We start from the raw sequence: 10,866 nt of genomic DNA on the forward strand, positions 1-10,866 counted from the left end.
GTCCTGGAGGTTCTAGCTGGGGCATTAGGATAGGGGTTGATATTCCAGTTCTGGACTGGGGGTTTCAACAGAATCCTATGCGGGGTCTCCTGAGCGATCTTGTTGGAGAAGAGATCAAGTGTCAGCTCTTCAGTTGACTCAATGAGTTTTTGAATGCCAATTTTGAGAGATGGAAGTACTTGGTTTATTTCCTTGAGCTTTGCAGCAGGCTATGAATGTGGATTATGTATCATGTGGAGGGTAGGCGGAGGATTGGACAGTGGGAGGGGAGAGAGGGTGTAGACCCAGGCTGGTTGAGGGGTGAAGTCTGCAAGAGGGGAGGTCTCTTTGTGATGAGCGGTAGTGCAAGGAGAGCGGGCAATGGGAGGATTACTGGGTCTGTTCATGTGGTGTTTCCCCCTGGATTCAATCTGTTAAACACTTAGCTCGCACACACTCTGACCATACACGGGTGTACCTAGAAATAACCCCCCCTAATTCCAATACTACCCCATGCTGATGAAGACTAGTGCGGGAAACGCTGTTGGACAAAGTCTTTCAAGCTGATCTAGGGGAAGAAATTACTGATTTTTTTAACCAGAAACAAGGGCATGGTTGACCAGGTGGGCACGCTGTGGGAGGCGTCTAAAATCACTGTCAGGGGCATATGCATGTCCAAAAGCTTTGGAGTGCTCCGCGATATCAGGAGAAACTTGCGTCACCTAGAGATCGAGATCAAACAGCTTGAATCGGACATGTGGACTGCTAATTTAGGTACCCGGATGGCTAAGCTCCGTGAAAAGCTCACAGACTATACTGATACTGCAGACCGGGAGGTGAAGTTCAGGGGCAGGTTTTTTATTGCTCGGTGCTACGGTGAGGGCAAGAGAACCGGCCGAGCATTGGTGACTACTATTACGCAACCTCCCTTTTCCAGCTATGTCTTAGATGTGATATATTGTGCAGGGATAAGCTACAGAGATAGTCTTGATGTATTAAACACATTTGCCGCTTACTAATCAGACTTATATAGTTTGCAACGCACTGCTACCCCTGATTTTGCTCCCTATCTAGACACCTAGTCAAAAGATCTGGGTTTAATCCATCACCATTCTTTAGCCCACTCTGCCACCCCAGTTCAGACATGGCTATATGCAAATCAGTCTGACCTTGTGCCTCATGGGAACAGTCCAGCCCGAACTGCCAAGCCATGCCTTCACTGGACCGGAAACAAGCTTCCGAGGACTGGTTTGTGGCATTCCAGCCGTCTTCAGCCCGACTTGCTTGAATCCAGTGGCAAATTGAGCAAGGGACTCACATCTGAGCATACCCTGCCACACTTATGGCGGCCAAAAGCGGTACAAAAGGGGGTGGTAATGGACGGAGGATCTGAACCAATCAAACACTCACACCCAGTCAAAAGATCTCAGTTTAATCCATCACCGTTCTTTAGCCCACTCTGCCACCCCAGTTCAGACATGGCTATATGCAAATCAGTCTGACCCTGTGCCTTATGGGAACAGTCCTGCCCGAACTGCCAAGCCATGCCTTCCCTGGACCGAAAACAAGCTTCAGAGGACCGGTTTTTGGCATTCCAGCCGTCTTCAGCCTGGCTTGCTTGAATCCAGTGGCAAAGTGAGCAAGGGACTCACGTCTGAGCATACCCTGCCACACTTATGGCGGCCAAAAGCGGTACAAATGGGGTGGTAATGGACGGAGCATCTGAACCAATCAAACACTCACACCCAGTCAAAAGATCGGGGTTTAATCCATCACCGTTCTTTAGCCCACTCTGCCACCCCAGTTCAGACATGTCTATATGCAAATCAGTCTGACCCTCGGCCTCATAGAAACAGTCCAGCCCGAACTGCCAAGCCATGCCTTTCCTGGACCGGAAACAAGCTTCCGAGGACCAGTTTCTGGCATTCCAGCCGTCTTCAGCCCGGCTTGTTCGAATCCAGTGGCAAAGTGAGCAAGGGACTCGCGTCTGAGCATACCCTGCCAGACTTATGGCGGCCAAAAGCGGTACAAAAGGGGGTGGTAATGGACGGAGCATCTGAACCAATCAAACACTCACACCCAGTCAAAGGATCTGGGTTTAATCCATCACCGTTCTTTAGCCCACTCTGCCACCCCAGTTCAGACATGGCTATATGCAAATCAGTCTGACCCTGTGCCTCATGGGAACAGTCCAGCCCAAACTGCCAAGCCATGCCTTCCCTGGACAGGAAACAAGCTTCAGAGGACCGGTTTCTGGCATTCCAGCCATCTTCAGCCCGGCTTGCTTGAATCCAGTGGCAAAGTGAGTAAGGGACTCGCGTCTGAGCATACCCTGCCAGACTTATGGCGGCCAAAAGCGGTACAAAAGGGGGTGTAATGGACGGAGCATCTGAACCAATCAAACACTCACACCCAGTCAAAGGATCTGGGTTTAATCCATCACCGTTCTTTAGCCCACTCTGCCACCCCAGTTCAGACATGGCTATATGCAAATCAGTCTGACCCTGTGCCTCATGGGAACAGTCCAGCCCAAACTGCCAAGCCATGCCTTCCCTGGACAGGAAACAAGCTTCAGAGGACCGGTTTCTGGCATTCCAGCCATCTTCAGCCTGGCTTGGTTGAATCCAGTGGCAAAGTGAGCAAGGGACTCACGTCTGAGCATACCCTGCCACACTTATGGCGGCCAAAAGCGGTACATAAGGGGGTGGTAATGGACGGAGCATCTGAACCAATCAAACACTCACACCTAGTCAAAAGATCTGGGTTTAATCCATCACCGTTCTTTAGCCCACTCTGCCACCGCAGTTCAGACATGGCTATATGCAAATCAGTCTGACCCTGGGCCTCATGGGAACAGTCCAGCCCGAACTGCCAAGCCATGCCTTCCCTGGACCGGAAACAAGCTTCCAAGGACCGGTTTCTGGCATTACAGCCGTCTTCAGCCGGGCTAGCTTGAATCCAGTGGCAAAGTGAGCAAGGGACTCACGTCTGAGCATACCCTGCCACCCTTATGGCGGCCAAAAGCGGTACAAAAGGAGTGGTAATGGACGGAGCATCTGAACCAATCAAACACTCACACCTAGTCAAAAGATCTGGGTTTAATCCATTACCGTTCTTGAGCCAACTCTGTCACCCCAGTTCAGACATGGCTATATGCAAATCAGTCTGACCCTGTCCCTCATGGGAACAGTCCAGCCAGAACTGCCAAGCCATGCCTTCCCCGGACCGGAAACAAGCTTCCGAGGACCGGTTACTGGCATTCCAGCCGTCTTCAGCGTGGCTAGCTTGAATCCAGTGGCAAAGTGAGCAAGGGACTCACGTCTGAGCATACCCTGCCACACTTATGGCGGCCAAAAAAGGTACAAAAGGGGGTGGTAATGGACAGAGCATCTGAACCAATCAAACACTCACACCCAGTCAAAATATCTGGGTTTAATCCATCACCGTTCTTTAGCCCACTCTGCCACCCCCGTTCAGACATAGCTATATGCAAATCAGTCTGACCCTTTGCCTCATGGGAACAGTCCAGCCCGAACTGCCAAGCCATGCCTTCCCTGGACCGGAAACAAGCTTCCGAGGACCGGTTTCTGGCATTCCAGCCGTCTTCAGCCCGGCTTGTTCGAATCCAGTAGCAAAGTGAGCAAGGGACTCGCGTCTGAGCATACCCTGCCAGACTTATGGCGGCCAAAAGCGGTACAAAAGGGGGTGGTAATGGACGGAGCATCTGAACCAATCAAACATTCACACCCAGTCAAAAGATCTGGGTTTAATCCATCACCGTTCTTTAGCTCACTCTGCCACCCCAATTCAGACATGGCTTTATGCAAATCAGTCTGACCCTGTTCCTCATGGGAACAGTCCAGCCCGAACTGCCAAGCCATGCCTTCCTTGGACTGGAAACAAGCCTCCGAGGACTGGTTTCTGGCATTCCAGCCGTCTTCAGCCCGGCTTGCTTGAATCCAGTGGCAAAGTGAGTAAGGGACTCACGTCTGAGCATACCCTGCCACACTTATGGTGGCCAAAAGTGGTACAAAAGGGGGTGTAATGGACGGAGCATCTGAACCAATCAAACACTCACACCCAGTCAAAGGATCTGGGTTTAATCCATCACCGTTCTTTAGCCCACTCTGCCACCCCAGTTCAGACATGGCTATATGCAAATCAGTCTGACCCTGTGCCTCATGGGAACAGTCCAGCCCGAACTGCCAAGCCATGCCTTCCCTGGACCGGAAACAAGCTTCCGAGGACCGGTTTCTGGCATTCCAGCCGTCTTCAGCCCGGCTTGCTTGAATCCAGTGGCAAAGTGAGCAAGGGACTCACGTCTGAGCATACCCTGCCACACTTATGGCGGCCAAAAGCGGTACAAAAGGGGTGGTGCTGGACGAGCATCTGAACCAATCAAACACTCACACCCAGTCAAAAGATCTGGGTTTAATCCATCACCGTTCTTTAGCCTACTCTGCCACCCCAGTTCAGACATGGCTATATGCAAATCAGTCTGACCCTGTGCCTCATGGGAACAGTCCAGCCCAAACTGCCAAGCCATGACTTCCCTGGACAGGAAACAAGCTTCAGAGGACCAGTTTCTGGCATTCCAGCCATCTTCAGCCTGGCTTGCTTGAATCCAGTGGCAAAGTGAGCAAGGGACTCACGTCTGAGCATACCCTGCCACACTTATGGCGGCCAAAAGCGGTACAAAAGGGGGTGGTAATGGACGGAGCATCTGAACCAATCAAACACTCACACCTAGTCAAAAGATCTGGGTTTAATCCATCACCGTTCTTTAGCCCACTCTGCCACCGCAGTTCAGACATGGCTATATGCAAATCAGTCTGACCCTGGGCCTCATGGGAACAGTCCAGCCCGAACTGCCAAGCCATGCCTTCCCTGGACCGGAAACAAGCTTCCAAGGACCGGTTTCTGGCATTACAGCCGTCTTCAGCCGGGCTAGCTTGAATCCAGTGGCAAAGTGAGCAAGGGACTCACGTCTGAGCATACCCTGCCACCCTTATGGCGGCCAAAAGCGGTACAAAAGGAGTGGTAATGGACGGAGCATCTGAACCAATCAAACACTCACACCCAGTCAAAAGATCGGGGTTTATTCCATCACCGTTCTTTAGCCCACTCTGCCACCCCAGTTCAGACATGGCTATATGAAAATCAGTCTAACCCTGTACCTCATGGAAACAGTCCAGCCCGAACTGCCAAGCCATGCCTTCCCTGGACCGGAAACAAGCTTCCGAGGACCGGTTTCTGGCATTCCAGCCGTCTTCAGCCCACCTTGCTTGAATCCAGTGGCAAAGTGAGCAAGGGACTCACGTCTGAGCATACCCTGCCACACTTATGGTGGCCAAAAGCGGTACAAAAGGGGTGGTGATGTACGGAGCATCTGAACCAATCAAACACTCACACCCAGTCAAAATATCTGGGTTTAATATATCACCGTTCTTTAGCCCACTCTGCCACCCCTGTTCAGACATGGCTATAATCAAATCAGTCTGACCCTGTGCCTCATGGGAACAGTCCAGCTCGAACTGCCAAGCCATGCCTTCCCTGGACCGGAAACAAGCTTACCAGGACCGGTTTCTGGCATTCCAGCCGTCTTCAGCCCGGCTAGCTTGAATCCAGTGGCAAAGTGGACAAGGGACTCACGTCTGAGCATACCCTGCCCACTTATGGCGGCCAAAAGCGGTACAAAAGGGGGTGGTAATGGACGGAGCATCTGAACCAATCAAACACTCACACCCAGTCAAAAGATCTGGGTTTAATCCATCACCGTTCTTTAGCCCACTCTGCCACCCCAGTTCAGACATGGCTATATGCAAATCTGTCTGACCCTGTACCTCATGGAAACAGTCCAGCCCGAACTGCCAAGCCATGCCTTCCCTGCACCGGAAACAAGCTTCCGAGGACCGGTTTCTGGCGTTCCAGCCGTCTTCAGCCCGGCTTGCTTGAATCCAGTGGCAAAGTGAGCAAGGGACTCACGTCTGAGCATACCCTGCCACACTTATGGTGGCCAAAAGCGGTACAAAAGGGGTGGTGATGTACGGAGCATCTGAACCAATCAAACACTCACACCCAGTCAAAATATCTGGGTTTAATATATCACCGTTCTTTAGCCCACTCTGCCACCCCAGTTCAGACATGGCTATAATCAAATCAGTCTGACCCTGTGCCTCATGAGAACAGTCCAGCTCGAACTGCCAAGCCATGCCTTCCCTGGACCGGAAACAAGCTTACGAGGACCGGTTTCTGGCATTCCAGCCGTCTTCAGCCCGGCTAGCTTGAATCCAGTGGCAAAGTGAGCAAGGGACTCACGTCTGAGCATACCCTGCCCACTTATGGCGGCCAAAAGCGGTACAAAAGGGGGTGGTAATGGACGGAGCATGTGAACCAATCAAACACTCACACCCAGTCAAAAGATCTGGGTTTAATCCATCACCGTTCTTTAGCCCACTCTGCCACCCCAGTTCAGACATGGCTATATGCAAATCTGTCTGACCCTGTACCTCATGGAAACAGTCCAGCCCGAACTGCCAAGCCATGCCTTCCCTGGACCGGAAACAAGCTTCCGAGGACCGGTTTCTGGCGTTCCAGCCGTCTTCAGCCCGGCTTGCTTGAATCCAGTGGCAAAGTGAGCAAGGGACTCACGTCTGAGCATACCCTGCCACACTTATGGCGGCCAAAAGCGGTACAAAAGGGGTGGTGCTGGACGGAGCATCTGAACCAATCAAACACTCACACCCAGTCAAAAGATCTGGGTTTAATATATCACCATTCTTTAGCCCACTCTGCCACCCCAGTTCAGACATGGCTATATGCAAATCAGTCTGACCCTGTTCCTCATGGGAACAGTCCAGCCCGAACTGCCATGCCATGCCTTCCCTGGACCGGAAACAAGCTTCCGAGGACTGGTTTCTGGCATTCTAGCCTCCTTCAGCCCGGCTTGCTTGAATCAAGTGGCAAAGTGAGCAAGGGACTCACGCCTGAGCATACCCTGTCACACTTATGGCGGCCAAAAGCGGTACAAATGGGGATGGTAATGGACGGAGCATCTGAACCAATCAAACACTCACACCCAGTCAAAAGATCTGAGTTTAATCCATCACCGTTCTTTAGCCCACTCTGCCACCCCAGTTCAGACATGGCTATATGCAAATCAGTCTGACCCTGTGCCTCATGGGAACAGTCATTCCCGAACTGCCAAGCCATGCCTTCCCTGGACTGGAAACAAGCTCTGGTTTCTGGCATTCCAGCCGTCTTCAGCCCGGCTTGCTTGAATCCTTGGAATGGGCATTGCTCGGACTTTAATTCGCAAATAGAAAAATTTGTGGTTAGAAGTATCCAGCAGCTAAAGTTACTTACCTTCAGGGTTAATCTACCTGCAGATTCCTCATCATCCTCCCGCCTCCCCTTTATGCGGCACAGATTTTCAGGATTTAATAAGGTTCTTCGTAAAACTTAGCAGACAGACAGCTACCATTACATTTGTCTGCTATGTTCCATGTCTTTGGCAAGGAAAGAAATAATGGTTTACCTCTAGTCAGCATACTGCCATGGCACTTTTATGCAGCTTTGTGTTGTCATGTCCAGAGGTGAGTTGAAGTTGCAACAATGGCCAATAGCTCCACCTGTAGCTATACATCAGTCTCTGGATCCAGTTTAGTGTTTAGGGAGATTCACAAGGTGAGGAATCACAAAGTAACAAATCTGCAGTTAGAGTATCGACCGGAAATAGCCTTACCAGAAGTAAGTAACCCATTGTTTCTTGCTTTAAATCCATTGATTCCAAGGCCATGAAAGTTTATTGTACGGGTCTCAGACAGTCCGGCTAAGGGCTAGCTAGGATTTGTGTTGCATTTAAGAAAATGTTTGCAGAAGGATGTATTTTGTATTTTGTATTTTGTTTGTAATATGAAGTATTACTTTTTAACTTTTTATTTACTCTCAACAGATTCTGCCAAGGCTGGTGAAAGTCCAGAACCAGGTAAGTACACTGCCCTGTTTCAATAATGGTTCTGGTCCCCTGCAGTAAAATGTAGGGCTTTAAGGGGTGTGGCTGATGTAATTAAGGGCATAGCTTAAAAACACCGAAGCTAAAAATCTGTGCTTAGCATATAGTGGCATCCAGATATATCATTCAACAAGTAACATTTTACCTACAACAAATCAGGATTATTGGCTTTGTCAATGGTTGTTAGTTGCATAAGAAAAATAAGCAGCAACTATGGCTTCCTTGCATATAATACTGAAAATGCTTCAGCACTGTAATGAGATTGTGAAAGAAATAAACAAGTCTCTTTGAAGTTACATCAAAGGCTTAGCAGTGGTACTGCTGCAGATTTGAGATTTTTTTCTACACGAGTGTAAAAATGGAGAGCCCGATAGAAGGCCCATCTCAGCATCTGAATTTAGGAACTGCTAGCACCGCCAGCAACCTGCCCACTTAAAGCCCTGGTGACGATTTTGCTGCTCCTGCATGTCAAAAATAGAAGTGAAATTCAGAGAGAAAAGGATTCTTTAACTGCTTCGCTACGGGGGGGGGGGGGGGAGGAGGAGGTGGCCGCGCGCGGTGCCACTGTGCTTGTGACGAGCGGAGCTAGTCACAACCACACCCGTTTTCGAACGTTCAGCACTGCGGGGTAATTATCCCCGCGTGCGAATGTTCCAATGGTCATGACGAGCTGAGCTCGTCATGAGTGCAGCTCAACCGTGCCTCATGACGAGCTGAGCTCGTCATGAGCATAGAAGAGGTTAAAGGATTTCCCTTCCCGTACAACGCTCGCCAGGCATGATCTCATACCATAACATCTCCACTACTGAGAAGTGAGCAGTGTGAGCTGCGCATATAGATGTGCCTGCTGTCACTGTAGTCTGTGCCAGGGCAAAAAAACAGAGCCCGATAGACACCCATTTTGAGGCCCCCTTTAAAAACGAGCTGATGCTCAGCTCCGGTGAGACCCGGCCCACTTAAAGCCCTGAAAATATGTACATAACACAGGGAACAGCGTTTACAACCCAACTTTTACCACGCACTACCTTTACCATGCAACTTTTACAACGCAAGTCGTTACAACGACTTGCGCTGGGGGGCGCTGTCGGATAGGGAAGTTTTAATTTACTATCTAAAACCTTCCCTACTATCCACGGGGACTGGAGTTGGAATAGTAAATTAAACTATTCACTATCCAGAACCCCCCAACGCAAGTCGTTGTAACGACTTGCGTTGTAAAAGTTGTGTGGTAAAGGCATGCGTTGTAAAAGCATGCGTAGTAACAAAATACATCCGTCTAACACACCACTTAGGGAATAGCATACAAAATAAAGCAGAAATGAAGTACCAGTCCTGGGATTTTGCTCTCTGCACCACACATATGTTTTGCACTCCATGAATACAAAGTGAAGCTTGTAAGGTGTGAGCTGGTCTGCTCTTCTCTGCTTGCTGCAACATTTATACAGGAACATATGGTCTTGTTTCTCGTGTCTTTCATTGTTGGTAGTTTTCTTGCTTGTTCCAGCTGGAGCTTCAAACACTTCTTTTCGTACTTTGGCTTAAAGTGTTTGTGGTTGAAATTTAAAAGGAGTGCAGACTCTGCCAATTATTTTATCCGTGCCGGTTTGGATACCGATGTGCATTGGCGGGACCCTCGGCCACCAGTGTTGGCCTTCAAAGACATGCCTGGATGAGGTCCATAGATTCTCTGGCAATATACAGGCTGTGGTAATTGACAAGCTCTTTTATGGGTCTTGCCTAATTGGAGATAAGGTGGACTCCTCTTTGAAACGCTTTACAGGCAGAAGGGCTAAGGCACGTTCTTTGGCGCTGTTGTTGACCCGTGGCATACCATTTCTGCATCAGTTCTGGAAATGTAGAGGGCAGGGTGTAGTTAGAGCTCTGCTTGCTGTAGTTATTCAGGAACATTTTGTGTTGTTTTTGGTGTCTTTCCTTTTTTGGTAGTTTTCTTGCTTGTTCCAGCTGGAACTTCAAATACTACTTTTCGTGCTTCGGTTTAAAGTGTGGTATCAAACAACTTAAGGCTGTTGGCTCCCTGCTTAATTTTTGGTCTTAAACCTTGGAAATGACCCAAACTTCAACCAGTGAGGCTAAGATGCTTTGAACCCTACTTACTCCGAGGCCGCCATAGTACATAATGTTCTTACATGCCTTGTGTGCTGGGAGTCTCCTCTGAGTTCTGGTGATTTTCCCTATTGCTGCTCCATTTGACTAGAACTGGTGGCCTAATTTAGTAGGGGCTTGCGCCGCCGGAGCACCACTTTTTATGACGCTCCGGTGGTGCATGCCTCAATCATATTTATGAGGCAACACAAAGCGACTCTGCCTGGCTTTGCATGGACTCATAGATGTGGGGTAGGGCAAAGCTGCGCAAAGTGCTGCGCTACCTTGCTCTGCATAAATGAGGCATTCCATGGGCATTGCTGTAGGCTTTCCCATGCAACACCCATGGGTTTCGACCCATTTCGAGATATAGAAGGATCTACAAACCTGGGAATGTCTCAAAATGGTGCGCCTCCCCAGGGGAGGTGTAACGAGAAGAAATAACTTAATTTCTCCTAAATTTTTCACATTTCTTTGTGTGCTGCATCTTGCAGCACATGTAGGAAGAGGAAGACACCTCCATTGATTGTTGTTGTGCTGGACGGTGTCACGATGGTGTAAGGGTGCCTACATTGGCCCTAAGCACCAATTTCTATGTTGGCATAGAGGAAAGAATTGCGCTGTATTTCATTAATATGGCACATTCCTGCCTTTTTCTTTAGATGCAGGGCAACACCGAAAGACTTGCAGTGCTGCCCTATGCCAAAGTAATAAAGGAGGACCTGACTTTGTATGGGTGGAGTCTCTGGTAGCTGGGCTGGTGTAAACTC

General features: G+C 49.5%; 1 long non-coding RNA gene across 1 annotated transcript in view; it reads left to right on the plus strand.

Annotated features, from left to right (window-relative positions):
* LOC147724905 (uncharacterized) overlaps positions 1-7,966 on the plus strand; it is a 208,041-nt gene extending 200,075 nt beyond the window's left edge. Inside the window, exon 5 of the long non-coding RNA XR_015310116.1 lies at positions 7,934-7,966. This is a non-coding gene — a long non-coding RNA (uncharacterized LOC147724905). The remainder of the gene's footprint in view (positions 1-7,933) is intronic.
* Positions 7,967-10,866: the final 2,900 nt, after the last annotated feature.

This window comes from Lissotriton vulgaris, chromosome 4_1 (assembly GCF_964263255.1).
Source record: "Lissotriton vulgaris chromosome 4_1, aLisVul1.2, whole genome shotgun sequence".
Classification (NCBI taxonomy): Eukaryota; Metazoa; Chordata; class Amphibia; order Caudata; family Salamandridae; genus Lissotriton; species Lissotriton vulgaris.